This window comes from Capra hircus, chromosome 13 (assembly GCF_001704415.2).
Source record: "Capra hircus breed San Clemente chromosome 13, ASM170441v1, whole genome shotgun sequence".
In the NCBI taxonomy this organism is placed as follows: Eukaryota; Metazoa; Chordata; class Mammalia; order Artiodactyla; family Bovidae; genus Capra; species Capra hircus.
Window position 1 is genome coordinate 80,107 of NC_030820.1, and position 14,596 is coordinate 94,702.

General features: G+C 42.6%; 1 pseudogene; it reads right to left on the reverse strand.

Annotated features, from left to right (window-relative positions):
• LOC108637346 overlaps positions 4,218 to 14,596 on the reverse strand; it is a 63,948-nt pseudogene continuing 53,569 nt past the window's right edge.

A 14,596-nucleotide genomic window follows, 5' to 3' on the forward strand; every position in this document is an offset into this window, starting at 1 on the left:
TCTTCATAGAACCTTTCAGTGTCAACGTCTTCAGCATTACTGGTTGGGGCATAGGCTTGGATTACCTGATATTGAGTGGTTTGCCTTGGAGAGGAACAGAGATTATTCTGTCGTTTTTGAGAGGGCATCCAAGTACTGCATTTCAGATTCTTTTGTTGACCACGATGGCTACTCCATTTCCTCTAAGGGACTCCTGCCCACAGTAGTAGATATAATGGTCATCTGACTTACGTTCTCCCATCCCAGTCCATTTTAGTTCGCTGATTCCTAAAATGTCAATGTTCACTCTTGCCATCTCCTGTTTGACCTCTTCCAATTTGCCTTGATTCCTGAACCTAACATTCCGGGTTCCTATGCAATATTGCTTTTTACAGCATCGGACCTTGCTTGTTTCACCAGTCACATCCACAACTGGGTATTGTGTTTGCTTTGGCTTCATCCCTTCAGTCTTTCTGGAGTTATTTCTCCACTGATCTCCAGTATCATATTGGGCACTAACCGACCTGGGAGTTCCTCTTTCAGTATCCTCTCATTTTGCCTTTTCATACTGTTCATGGGGTTCTCAAGGTAAGAATACTGAAGTGGTTTGCCATTCCATTCTCCAGTGGACCACATTCCGTCAGCCCTTTCCAACATGTCCGGTCCACCTTGGGTGGCCCCTCATGACATGTCCTAGTTTCATTGAGTTAGACAAGGTTGTGGTCCATGTGATCAGATTGGCTAGTTGTCTGTGATTATGATCTCAGTGTATCTGCCTTCTGATGCCGTCGCACAATGCCTACCATCTTACTTGGGTTTCTCTTACCTTGGTCATGGAGTATGTATTCATGGCTGCTCCAGCAAAGTGCAGCCACTGCTCCTTACCTTGGACGAGGGGTATGTCATCAGGGCTGCCCCTCCTGACCTTGAACGTGGAGTAGCTCCTCTCGGCCCTCCTGCACCCGCACACAACCTTTAGTGGTGTTGAAACTACAAATCTGTGTGTCAACCACAGGTAAAGTGTAGTCGCTCAGACGTGTCTGACTCTTTGTGACTCCATGGACTATCGCCCACCAGCCTCCTCCATCCATGGAATTTTCTAGGCAAGAGTACTGCAGTGGGTTGCTATTTCCTTCTCCAGGGGATCTTCCCATCCCAGGGATCAAATCATGGTCCCACATTGCGGGCAGACGCTTTACCATCTGAGCCACCAGGGAATCAAGCTTTCACAAATCAAAAAGATAGTAAACTGAACATAAGAGACGACTTGCAAGTGATGTATCTGATAAGCGGTTCCTATGTAAAATAGACTAAGAACAAACAGCACTCAAGTTTCCAAGAAAAAAAAGCACCACTCCTGTCTCATCCCCCAACACCAACTCCAAACTAAACACTTTAGCTCACTCTAACCTATCCCTAAATCCTATCCGTAATCTAACAATATCCATGTGCATTCAAAGGCATCCATCCATCCACAGGAGAGACAGAGAGAAAGAGAAAAAGGAAGACAGAGACTGAATTTTGAAAGGAAAAGAATGACATGTCTAGAGAGAGACACTGAACAAAAGAAAGGAAATGAGTAGATTTTACAGACTTTTTCATAAATCTATCTCAAGTTAGAAGTAATTACAGTGCCCATCCACTGCAGAAGTGAGAAAATGACCCAAGCTTATGAGAGTAAAGGAGAAGAATGCAGGGAGCCATTATAGGCTCAGCCACCCACAGAAGCAGAGATGGGGCACTTGAACCAGAATCTCAATGGAAAAAAGAGGACCAGAAAGTTGGGTCCTCTTTTGAATAAGAGAAGGTGACCTTCCAGTCTTCCTTTCAGTCTTCCATTGGTGGAGGGGGAGGGCTGGGTCCCAAAATAGCAGGAAGGGGGATTGCCTTTTCCGAGGTCCCAGAGCCCATCCAGGCCTGTTTCTGCCCCATTCTGTGCTAGGTCAGCCATGTATTGAATATTGCCTTTGGAAAGTCCCAGGGCACAAGCTCCATGTGATACCAGCCCCATGAAAGGCATGTAGGTGTTGTAGGCTGACAGACCAAGGCAGTAGATGAGAGATTGACCCCACTCTGCAGATGGAGAGACTAGGGAAACCCTGAGGGGCATATGCCTTGTCAAGGGCCACATCACAGATGAGAAGAAGGAGCCTGTCTGAGAGAGCTGCGCCCTCAGAGCTCAGGCCCTGGCTGCACCCAGGCCTGCCAAAGCTGAGGGGTGAGCAGTGTGGGTGTCACTGTGCCTGCATATGGCCTAAGGGGGTGGGTGAACAGACAGAAACCCATAGGTTCGCTTGGGGAGCTTTGTGTAAGGGACCTCGGCAAGGAACCCAGGAAATGACGTCACTTCCTGGCAACAGAACCCAACAGAACACAGAAACCGGATCTCCAGGCCTCACAGCAGACAGGAGCCCCCAGCCAGTTCACAGGCAGCCAGGATGTTTAGCTGTTTGCCCCTTGCCAGAGGCTGGGGCCTCGGGAGAGCTCACCAGCAGAGTGTGTTGGAATGCAGTCAGTGCTGCCTAGGACACCCCACCCGAGAGGCCTCTGGCCTTTTGCCCAAAGGAACAGAAAGGTAACATGGGAGCTCCAGCCTGGGCCAGGTCCCCTCTCCCATCCCATCCAGGTAAACCTGAGTCCTTTCCCTGTGTGTGTGGATGGGGGTTTCCTGGGGTACCTCTGCCTCAAGCAAGCCCCTCAGATGTGGCTCAGAAGTCTGTGGGCTGGATGTGTCCACACACCAGGGGAGAGCAGGCTGGGCAGAATGGGGAGAGTCCAGGAAGCACCAGCTGCCCAGGAAGACCCCACACCCTCAGGGGCGTCTCCTTCGTCCAGGGTGGGTACCTGAGCAGACACATGTTTCTGCTGGCAGCAGAATTTCGAGCAGGCAGAAGCAGCCACCATACTGGTCAGACCCAAGTCAGTAAACTCCAGGCAGGGCTGGCTGTCAGTCAGTGTCATTTCAGAGCTTCCCAGTTGATGTGGCCGATGAGGGGGGCACTCCAGTAACCTCCCAGAGGGAAGTATTGGATCACCATCCCCCTGCCCGTGAAGCCCAGTGCAGGGTCCAGGTGAGCGTGCCCATGGAGGGATCAGCCCAACTGGGCATGAAGAGGAAGCGGGGAAGGCCTGCTCCACACACCACCCAGGACACACCCCGGGGCCCAGTCTCAGGCTGCTATGGAGCTCAGCACACCTGGCTCTGACCCTGAGCCCCGAGAACCCCTGCCTCTGAGGCATCAGGTGGACCTGGAGCACAGCATCACAGAGTACAGAGGTGAAGAGGCAGCCCCAGCACACATGGGCTGTGCATGTGAGTGTGTGGGGAGGGGGTGCTGAGCTACAAAGGGAGGAGTCCCCTAGAGCTGGGTTTGGGCCTGGAACAAAGCCTAGCCTCACACCACCCACCTTTCACACTGCAGTCAGAGTGCATCCTATCCTGGGTATTCTTTGTGATTCTCTGGGAAGCTTTCTGTCCCCATATACACACATCAAAATGCTGGTGATGGGTAACCTTCTCTTCTCTCACAGCTCTAGCACTGGCCTCTCATTACAACCAGACTCCACTTCCAAGTCCTGTCCCTACATCAGTGGGTGCTACAGGTCCAGGACCCAGGGATCCACTGAGGGGAGATTGAGACCTGATACTTCCCTTCCCAAAGACACCAGGCCAGCTGGGTACTGGCCAGCACACTGGGCATATCGGACCTCTGTGCCTGCAGGACCCCCAGCCACAGGCACTGATGTCCCATGCCCTTAATGAGAACATCCACCTCCACCTGCACCTGTACCTGCTCGGGCTTTGGCAGGAGATCCCGAGTCCGGGGATGAGTCACCACCTCTGCAGGGAGAGCCTGCCCTGCCTCCTGCCCAAGACCCAGATGCCCACGATGACTGACCCATCCCTGCAGGGAGAACGGGCCCCCGCTCTGGACAGAGACCCGGAGCCCTTTCTGGAAACACCTCATCCAGGGGAGTGGTTGGATCTGCAGCCTCCATCCCTGCCTGCTTCCCGTGGATGTCATCAACTCGCTCCCCACCTGGGGCAGATTGAGTGCCCTTCCCCTGAGCTTATTTGCATCTGGTGTGTGTGTAGCTTTCTTTTGTTTTTCTTTATGGCTTTATGTATTTTTTTTTTCTGGATACAAGTTATGCTTTTAGGCTGGTTTAGACCATAGATTCACAGCTTGAATATTTTTTATACTCAACTAGATTCAACATTTAGCCAGAATCAAGAATCACTTTGAACTTTCTTTCAGGAAGTCTGAGAATTATTTCTCCTTCTGCATACTCACTTCTCCTTCTGCTTCCTCATTTTCATACCAATACATTCTCTCTTTTAAATGCTTACACTCCTTGATCAACCACTTGTTTCTTTCCTCTAGCATCAGACCTTGTTTCTTACGTTTGGCCTGAAGTTTTCTCACGATCTGCTGAAACTGGTCTTGGATGCTAATGACCGTCTTCTCTTTACTGTCGGCTCTGTTTTGTGCATTACCCGGTTACTGTCAGAGCAACAAGTTTTTCACTCTGGAGTTGAGATAATCTCTCCTCTAAGGATTTCTGCTTTCCAAGGTATGTATTCACTTTGCTGTGTTCGTTCTGATATATGTGTTCAATTTCCTGCTTTTGACACTTTGATTGGCTTAGATCTCTCTGGACACGTTCTAACATCAAAGTCTTTTCTCTAAGGTCATCTCTCGTGTGATGCAGCTTGATTTTCAGCTAATTGAAGATACTTTCCACTGCAGATAGTTCTGGGAAAGCTTCTCATTGTTATCGCTTAGATTAGCCACATCAAACTTCATTTTGTCCTGCAAGCATAACCACTCGTCTCTCGCTCTCTGGAAGGCAAGTTCCGGGTCTCTTCTTGATGTCTGACCTTGATCATGATCGTGTAAGGCAGCAGCCAGTCTAGAACGGTAGGATTTCACGTCCGTTTCCAGTCTTTGTTTACTTTCTTTTTCGTTCTCCAGCTTAGAGGTTAGCATTGTATTCTCAGCTGTCAGAGCATTAAGCTGGCCTGTATAGTGGGATATAGTCTTTGTTAACGTTTCCTCACTCAGTTTTACTGCCTTTTGTAGATCATCATCCTTTACTTTGAGAATTTCCATGTCCTCAAAATAGTTCTCTTCCTTTTCCTGGTGCTGATGTTTCAGTGCATCTATCTCCAGTCTCAGCGTGGCAAGTTCATCCTGCAGCGTGTGGTTTTTGTGCAACAGGTCTTTTGCTTCTTCACAACTATCAGAAACCTAAGTGGAAACAAAGGAGATTTTTAGCTAGTACTCAATAAAGTGACATTCCATGATTTCCTCTGAAATGAAAGACTAACTTGTATGTTTATACAATGAAAAAACTGCACCAAGTGTGTCTCCAACAGGGAAAAATAAGGTTCAATTCAATCCTCAGACTTTATACAAGCAGAAATTCCCAAAGATTCAAACATTTAATGGAAGACAATGAATCCACGAAAGTAAAAAATAAATCCCAAGAGACTTTTCAAGAAGCCCAGAACTGGAAAGGCTTCTTTCTGAACTACAACAAACCCAGAAGGCTTAAAATAAAAGATTCATAGATCTGACTACACTTAAAAATTGCATCTGATGTGGAATATTTATATAATGGAAAACTAGTAAGCCATAAAAAAGAAGGAAATAATGCTATTTGCAGCAACAGGGATGGACCTAGACATTATCACCCTAAGTGATGTAAGTCAGACAAAGACAAGTATTATATCATACTGCTTATATGTAGAATCTAAAGTGAACTTATTCACACAACAGAAAGAGACTCATGGACACAGAAAACAAACTTATGGTGACCACAGAGGAAAGCGGGGTAGGGGAAGGGATATATTAGGATGTTGGGATTAACATATACACACTAGTAGATATAAAATAACCAAGAGACGTGTACTGTACAACATAAAGAACTACACTTAATATTCTGCAAGAAGAATATGAAACAGAATATGTGTGTACATGTGAGTGTGTGTGTGAGTGTGTATGTGTATTAGTCACTCAGTCGTGTCCAACTCTTTGCAACCCCATGGACTGTAGCCTGCCAGGCTCCTCTGTCCATGGGATTTCCCAGGCAAGAATACTGAAGCGGGTAGCCAGTTCCTTCTCCAGGCTGCTGCTGCTAAATTGCCTCAGTCATATCCGACTCTGTGAGAACCCATAGACTGCAGCCCACCAGGCTCCAGCGTCCCTGGGATTCTCCAGGCAAGAACAATGTAGTGGGTTGTCTTTTCCTTCTCCAATGCATGAAAGTGAAAAGTGAAAGGGAAGTCGCTCAGTCGTGTCTGACTCTTAGCAACCCCATGGACTGCAGCCTACCAGGCTCCTCCGTCCATGGGATTTTCCAGGCAAGAGTACTGGAGTGGGGTGCCATCGCCTTCTCCACCTTCTCCAGGGGATCTTCCCAACCCAAGGATTGAACCCAGGTCTCCTGCACTGCAGGCAGATTCTTTACAGTCTGAACCAGCAGGGAAGCCCCATTTATATAATATACACACACATATACATATATATCTGAATCACTGTGCTGTATGCCTGAAACTAACAGAATATTGTGAATCAACTATAATTCAATAAACAACACCACTTGCTAGGTTTATAAACACTGTATTTGATACCTCCTATACATCTACTTCACAGCAAGAGCCTTACCTCTGTATAAATAGACTAAATTTTGTACAAAAAGTTTTTCCTTGAGAATATGCTACCTTCTAACATTTTAATAGGCAATTACAAGAATTACACCTATTAACAACTGTACTAGGCAGTTGTACAAATATTAACTAACTCATTCGCTATAATGATTCTGGAAAGGAAAAAGTTAAAAATATGAGTAAGCTGCAGCCTTTTCGCCATGTCTTTGGACTCTACTAATCTTCTTACATCAAAACACATGTCTCTAGTACAAACACATCAATACAAAATAAGCTTCCTATTTCATTCATGGTACATACACTCATGGTAAATAAGGTAAAATTTAGAAAGCTCTTAGAAAACTATGAGATTATTTTCTGCTGCAATAACCTTCATTATCTGTCCATAATATTTAAAATAGTAAGATGGGGAAAATACAATGAAAAACACTTAATAACTCTCACTAAATATATATTATGGCATATCTATCACTGTTTTCAAAAGCTCCTTGTACTGAAATAAGACCCTCACAGAGCAGAGTGCTCATTTTCTCACAAGCAGAAGAATGACATTCAAAATGTGGTCTCTGAACTGCTGATAGCTTCCTCCTTACCATCAGGGGAAGTGATAAACTAACCTAATGATCAATCGAGGAAGTGAAATCATTACCAAAACCCAGAATATCTTTAATTGGTAGCAGGAGTTCTCTCTCTTTTTTTTTTTTTCTCCCGTTGGTGTGGGGGAGGCACTTTTATATGTTGTTCTAAAGAAACAACTTTTTAAAGTGTTCAAAAGTGTTTTTACAACTGATGTTGCAGTTTTTACAAAATGAAAAACAGTAAATGATGTGAAAAGGTCGCTGACAGGGTATTGGTTAAAGAAATGACAGTGTAACCAAAAACGGACTCTGATTTAGACACTGAAGGTGATGATGTGCATGGAGTGACAGACACGTTCACTCCAAGGCAGAGGGACTTGGTCGGGTAGCGCAGTCAATGGTGGACCACACACGCTCTTCCTTGCCTAAACCACAATCAGGGTCCCGGCTCCTCCAAGATAGTCACAAAAGATTTGAGATCGATTCCTATGGAAAATATTAAAGGTCTCTCCTTGGATGAGGCCATTGTATGTCACTACCTGACTGCTCTAGACAAATGGATTTGAATTACAAATACTACTTTCCCAAGCTCTTCCCGAGAGCTTTTCGTTGTGGGAGATCTGCTGCTAGGACCTCGGGGATGGGACCCAGTCCATGTTTGAGAGGGACATCGGGTGTGGGAGCATATACCTCTGCTCTGAGATGCCACTTGAGAACTCTGCAGAAGGAAGGATAACCAACTTCAAGAGTGTCTGGTTTCTACCAACTGCTGGAAAAAAAATTCCTACACCTCTCGAGGACGCCAGCTAACACCTGTCCTTGAGGACTCAGCTGGGGTAGCTGGAGCCAGCTCTGAGCTGTTCATGGGGCAGGTGGACTGGAGGGTGATGGGCACAGAGGGAGAGGGGTACACGACCCTCAGCCGCCTGCCAGATTGAAGGCCAGAGGCAACCTGATGTAAAATTAGGCATGATGGTCCCTCCCAGCACCCCTTCTCTTCTAGACCTATTCACTCACGAATGGTCTGTCGAGGCTGAAGGATCGGTTGCCTGAGGTGGGCTGAGAGCTTAACCTCCAGTTTCTACACCATTCTCAACCCTGTGGTTTCTCAGGATCTATTGCGTGAGCTACTGACGTGACCTCTTCCTCCCTCTGCTTGAAAAAGTGCACCCAGCATGTCAGGATCATACAATTCTTATTTCTAGCCTTGTTTCTTTGGGAACTTTGAATTTCTTTTGTTTTGTTTTTAACAATTAACCTAAAATTTCCTATAACACTGAACAAAATGACACTAAATAAATGGCATTTTTTTAAAAAGGGGATATTATAAATAATATTGATAAAATCATGTTAGAAATTTGAAATTTTCACCAGAGATTACTCTACCTGATTCAGATTATTTATCTCAGGCTTCAGTTTAATTTCTACTGCTTGGAGAGTGAGTTCTAGGTGCTGTTTCACTTCAGCTTCTTTACTATATTGGTCTTCTTTTCTTCTTAAATGTTCCCTCATTTTTTCATATAACATCTCGACATTTCTTCTATTCTCTTCTTGCTTTAAGGTGAATCTGCAAAATTTAAACCTCTTCTTAGAAAATCATGAGATTATTCACTGCTGCAATAACTTACGTTCCCTCTTCACAATGTTTAAAATAGTTAAACTTGGGGAGGGGGGAAATACAATGAAAAACATTTAATAATGGTCACTGTTTTCAGACAGAGGGTTAAGAGAAAAACTGCATAAAATTTTGTTTTCATTTTCTCTTGAGAAAAATGGCTACTTCATAAATCTATGGGTGGGAATGTATAGTAATAAAAACTTTCCTAAGAATAGTTTAGAAATATAGATCACAGATCTTTTTTAAGTTCTCATACTTTGACCAAATTATACAATATTATTAAAGAAAATGTAGTTAAAATAATTAGAAAGGTAGAAATGCATTTATAAAAAGGTGTTCCTTGCAGTATTAAATAGAACACAGAAAAGTGAAAAACAACTGAAAGTCAATTTGGTAAATATTTGATGGGGTTTCCATTATGGCAGACTTTTGTATGGTCATGAAAATGATGATTTGGAAAAATATACATTAAGGTATTAGAAGCATTTAGTGTTAAAAACCTGATATATTATTTCCAAGAATTTCACATTCCACAATACTAGTAACACTTTCTCCTCTGTAAAATCCTAGAGGATAAGTTAGTCCTTATAACATGTCTATGTCTCTGCAGTATTAAAGCAAACAATAGTTCAAATATTTCTTTAAAAGTGAGGTGAACAGTACCTCAAGCTGCTGCACTCATGTTCCCACTCCACTTTCTGATGCTCTAACTGTGATTTCACTTCTTTGGCTTCTGACAGCTCTTTTTGTAGCCCACGAACCTTACTTTTCATTCTGTAAAATTCTCCTCTAAGTAGTTCACAGTGGCTTCTTTGGCTTCTTTGAAAATCTACTAATCTTTCATGTGACAGAATTGTATCTTGAATTTTCAACAAGCTAACAGAATCTGCATGATGAAGAAAACAAAGACAGAAACAAATGAAAAATTATGTGAGTAATTTTTGAGTATAAAGGACTGTGCCTTTCACATTCGCTCATCCACGCACTGAACAAGTATTAAGGGTCTATAATGTGGAAGACATTATTATTCTAAGCTCTGCAAATAAAACAGATGTCCCTGGCTCTTGTTTAGCTTGAAACCTAGCAGCAGACAAAGACAAATAAAATAAATATGAACTCGGATAGATACTCTAAGAAAAGAGAGTTCTATGATCACATAACAGAACTTGACATAGACTGGGTCCAGGAAAGATTTCCCTGGGGAAGAGATGTCACACTGAGAAATGAAGGATGAGCAGGAAGTAGTAAGTAGAGTAGGAGGAACAACCCTGTGAACAGTCTCCAGCTGCCATATGTTTTAACCAAGAGAGTGAACAGCTACTGATTTACCTTCCTGAGTGGAGCGAGCAAAAACAATGCCGAAAAAATACATTAAACAATGATTTTCATGACAAAGGACTTCAGGGAACGAAATACAATGATCATGGAAACACTCAAGGTTAGCCTAAGGAATGCCCCAGCTCACTGCCTGGAGAGAATTTCCAGGCCCCAACACGGGGAGAAGGAATAGAAGCTGAGTCAGCCAGACTCCCTGACAGGAGGTAATGAAGCTGATAGTCTGGTGAAACCAAAGTGGGCAGAGATCACAGATCAGAACTGTGGAGAGGAGAGAGTGGAACAGAGAGGAAAAGGACCCTGGAGATCTGAGGAGGAGTCCCTCGGGCATTCAACAGAGGAACGAATAGCGCCCATCTGGGAGAAACCACCTGAGACCAGGGAGAAACCATCTGAAAAGACTATAGGAACATATGACTGGTGCTCACTCAGTCCCAGGAATTCTATCTATTCTCATGAGCCAGGCTGGAAAAACTCCTAGGTACCAGCAGAATGAACAGGGTAGTCAGCAAGGTCTTGCCTCCAAGGCAGGAAATAATCAGCCCTAGCCCCAAGGCCCCTCTGGATGCACCTAACAAATCATGAGAAGCAAGAGCACAGAAGGATCTCTGAAAAACTCTCAATATTTGGAAACTAAATCACACGGATCTAAATAACCCTTGGATCAAAGAGGTAATGAAAAGAGAAAGTACAAAGTATTTTAAACTGAAGGAAAATGAAAACATTAAGACCAGCAGACATTTTAGGAAACTGACAAGCTGATTCTAGAATTCATGTAGAAAGAAGGGTGAAAACTAAAACCAGATGGAACTACACAATTTTGACCTTTAACCAGGCAGCAAAAAGAGGCAACAGTTGGGCTTGAAGCAAGGGGGTAGCATGATGAGACCTGAATGTTTAAAAATAGGCAATAATTACAGTTGCTGTGCAGACCAAGGTTCTGCCAGGTGGAATGGCAGGGAAAGAAGTCCTGACATTATTTCAGTTACTCTAGGAAGAAAATGAAGCTGACCTGACCATGGGTGGAGGCATAGGAAAGAAGAGTCAACAGAAGGTACAGTGAGTGAGAGGATCATAGGCCTGTGGCTCAGAGTATACACTCACTTTCATGTCCTTTTAATGCAAAAGAAACTTCTGAGATGCACAGCACTGTAACATATCCCTGGATCTAGAGCAGTACTGAGAAGGTGTGCATGTATCACTACTCTATATACAGACAGGCTTTCTGTTAACATTTACACTGCGGTCCTACCCTTACACCCCACGTCGAGAGGTTCTTGCAATGTGGAATTTGTAAAGCACATCACCATACTCAGAATCAGTCTCGGACGACTGAGTTAAGTCATCCAAGTTGTTCACATAATTGATTTGTTCTTTGACCTACATGTAAACAATACTGTTTAAAATATGTATAAATACACCAAGTGTACAGAGGTGATAAATCTCCGTATCAAAAAAAAAAAAAACCCAGACATTTCTTAAAAGAGTTTTTTTTTAATTTTTTTAAATTTATTTTTATTTTTTATTTTTTTTTAAATTTTAAAATCTTTAATTCTTACATGCGTTCCCAAACATGAACCCCCCTCCCACCTCCCTCCCCATAACATCTCTCTGGGTCATCCCCATGCACCAGCTCCAAGCATGCTGTATCCTGCATCAGACATAGACTGGTGATTCAATTCTTAGATGATAGTATACATGTTAGAATGTCATTCTCCCAAATCATCCCACCCTCTCCCTCTCCCTCTGAGTCCAAAAGTCCATTATACACATCTGTGTCTCTTTCCCTGTCTTGCATACAGGGTCGTCATTGCCATCTTCCTAAATTCCATATATATGTGTTAGTATACTGTATTGGTGTTTTTCTTTCTGGCTTACTTCACTCTGTATAATCGGCTCCAGTTTCATCCATCTCAGCAGAACTGATTCAAATGAATTCTTTTTAACGGCTGAGTAATACTCCATTGTGTATATGTACCACAGCTTTCTTATCCATTCATCTGCTGATGGACATCTAGGTTGTTTCCATGTCCTAGCTATTATAAACAGTGCTGCGATGAACATTGGGGTACATGCGTCTCTTTCAATTCTGGTTTCCTCGGTGTGTATGCCCAGCAGTGGGATTGCTGGGTCATAGGGTAGTTCTATTTGCAATTTTTTAAGGAATCTCCACACTGTTCTCCATAGTGGCTGTACTAGTTTGCATTCCCACCAACAGTGTAGGAGGGTTCCCTTTTCTCCACACCCTCTCCAGCATTTATTGCTTGCAGATTTTTGGATCGCAGCCATTCTGACTGGTGTGAAATGGTACCTCATTGTGGTTTTGATTTGCATTTCTCTAATAATGAGTGATGTTGAGCATCTTTTCATGTGTTTGTTAGCCATCCGTATGTCTTCTTTGGAGAAATGTCTATTTAGTTCTTTGGCCCATTTTTTGATTCGGTCGTTTATTTTTCTGGAATTGAGCTGCAGAAGTTGTTTGTATATTTTTGAGATTAGTTGTTTGTCAGTTGCTTCATTTGCTATTATTTTCTCCCATTCGGAAGGCTGTCTTTTCACCTTGCTTATATTTTCCTTTGTTGTGCAGAAGCTTTTAATTTTAATTAGATCCCATTTGTTTATTTTTGCTTTTATTTCCAGAATTCTGGGAGGTGGATCATAGAGGATCCTGCTGTGATTTATGTCTGAGAGTGTTTTGCCTATGGTCTCCTCTAGGAGTTTTATAGTTTCTGGTCTTACATTTAGATCTTTAATCCATTTTGAGTTTATTTTTGTGTGGGGTGTTAGAAAGTGATCTAGTTTCATTCTTTTACAAGTGGTTGACCAGTTTTCCCAGCACCACTTATTAAAGAGATTGTCTTTACTCCATTGTATATTCTTGCCTCCTTTGTCAAAGATAAGGTGTCCATATGTGTGTGGATTTATCTCTGGGCTTTCTATTTTGTTCCATTGATCTATATGTCTGTCTTTGTGCCAGTACCATACTGTTTTGATGACGGTGGCTTTGTAGTAGAGCCTGAAGTCAGGCAAGTTGATTCCTCCAGTTCCATTCTTCTTTCTCAAGACTGCTTTGGCTATTCGAGGTTTTTTGTATTTCCATACAAATCTTGAAATTATTTGTTCTAGTTCTGTGAAAAATGTGGCTGGTAGCTTGATAGGGATTGCATTGAATTTGTAAATTGCTTTGGGTAGTATACTCATTTTCACTATATTGATTCTTCTGATCCATGAACATGGTATATTTCTCCATCTATTAGTGTCCTCTTTGATTTCTTTCATCAGTGTTTTATAGTTTTCTACATATAAGTCTTTAGTTTCTTTAGGTAGATATATTCCTAAGTATTTTATTCTTTTCATTGCAATGGTGAATGGAATTGTTTCCTTAATTTCTTTTTCTACTTTCTCTATTCGTGTATAGGAATGCAAGGGATTTCTGTGTGTTGATTTTATATCCTGCAACTTTACTATATTCATTGATTAGCTCTAGTAATTTTCTGGTGCAGTCTTTAGGGTTTTCCATGTAGAGGATCATGTCATCTGCAAACAGTGAGAGTTTTACTTCTTCTTTTCCAATTTGGATTCCTTTTATTTCTTTTTCTGCTCTCATTGCTGTGGCCAAAACTTCAAGAACTATGTTGAATAGTAGCGGTGAAAGTGGACACCCTTGTCTTGTTCCTGACTTTAGCGGAAATGCTTTCAATTTTTCACCATTGAGGATAATGTTTGCTGTGGGTTTGTCATAGATAGCTTTTATTATGTTGAGGTATGTTCCTTCTATTCCTGCTTTCTGGAGAGTTTTTATCATAAATGGATGTTGAATTTTGTCAAAGGCCTTCTCTGCATCTATTGAGATAATCATATGGTTTTTATTTTTCAGTTTGTTAATGTGGTGAATTACACTGATTGATTTGCGGATATTGAAGAATCCTTGCATCCCTGGGATAAAGCCCACTTGGTCATGGTGTATGATCTTTTTAATGTGTTGTTGGATTCTGATTGCTAGAATTTTGTTGAGGATTTTTGCATCTATGTTCATCAGTGATATTGGCCTGTAGTTTTCTTTTTTTGTGACATCTTTGTCAGGTTTTGGTATTAGGGTGATGGTGGCCTCATAGAATGAGTTTAGAAGTTTACCTTCCTCTGCAATTTTCTGGAAGAGTTTGAGGAGGATAGGTGTTAGCTCCTCTCGAAATTTTTGGTAGAATTCAGCTGTGAAGCCGTCTGGACCTGGGCTTTTGTTTGCTGGAAGATTTCTGATTACAGTTTCAATTTCCGTGCATGTGATGGGTCTGTTAAGATTTTCTATTTCTTCCTGGTTCAGTTTTGGAAAATTGTACTTTTCTAAGAATTTGTCCATTTCTTCCACGTTGTCCATTTTATTGGCATACAATTGCTGATAGTAGTCTCTTATGA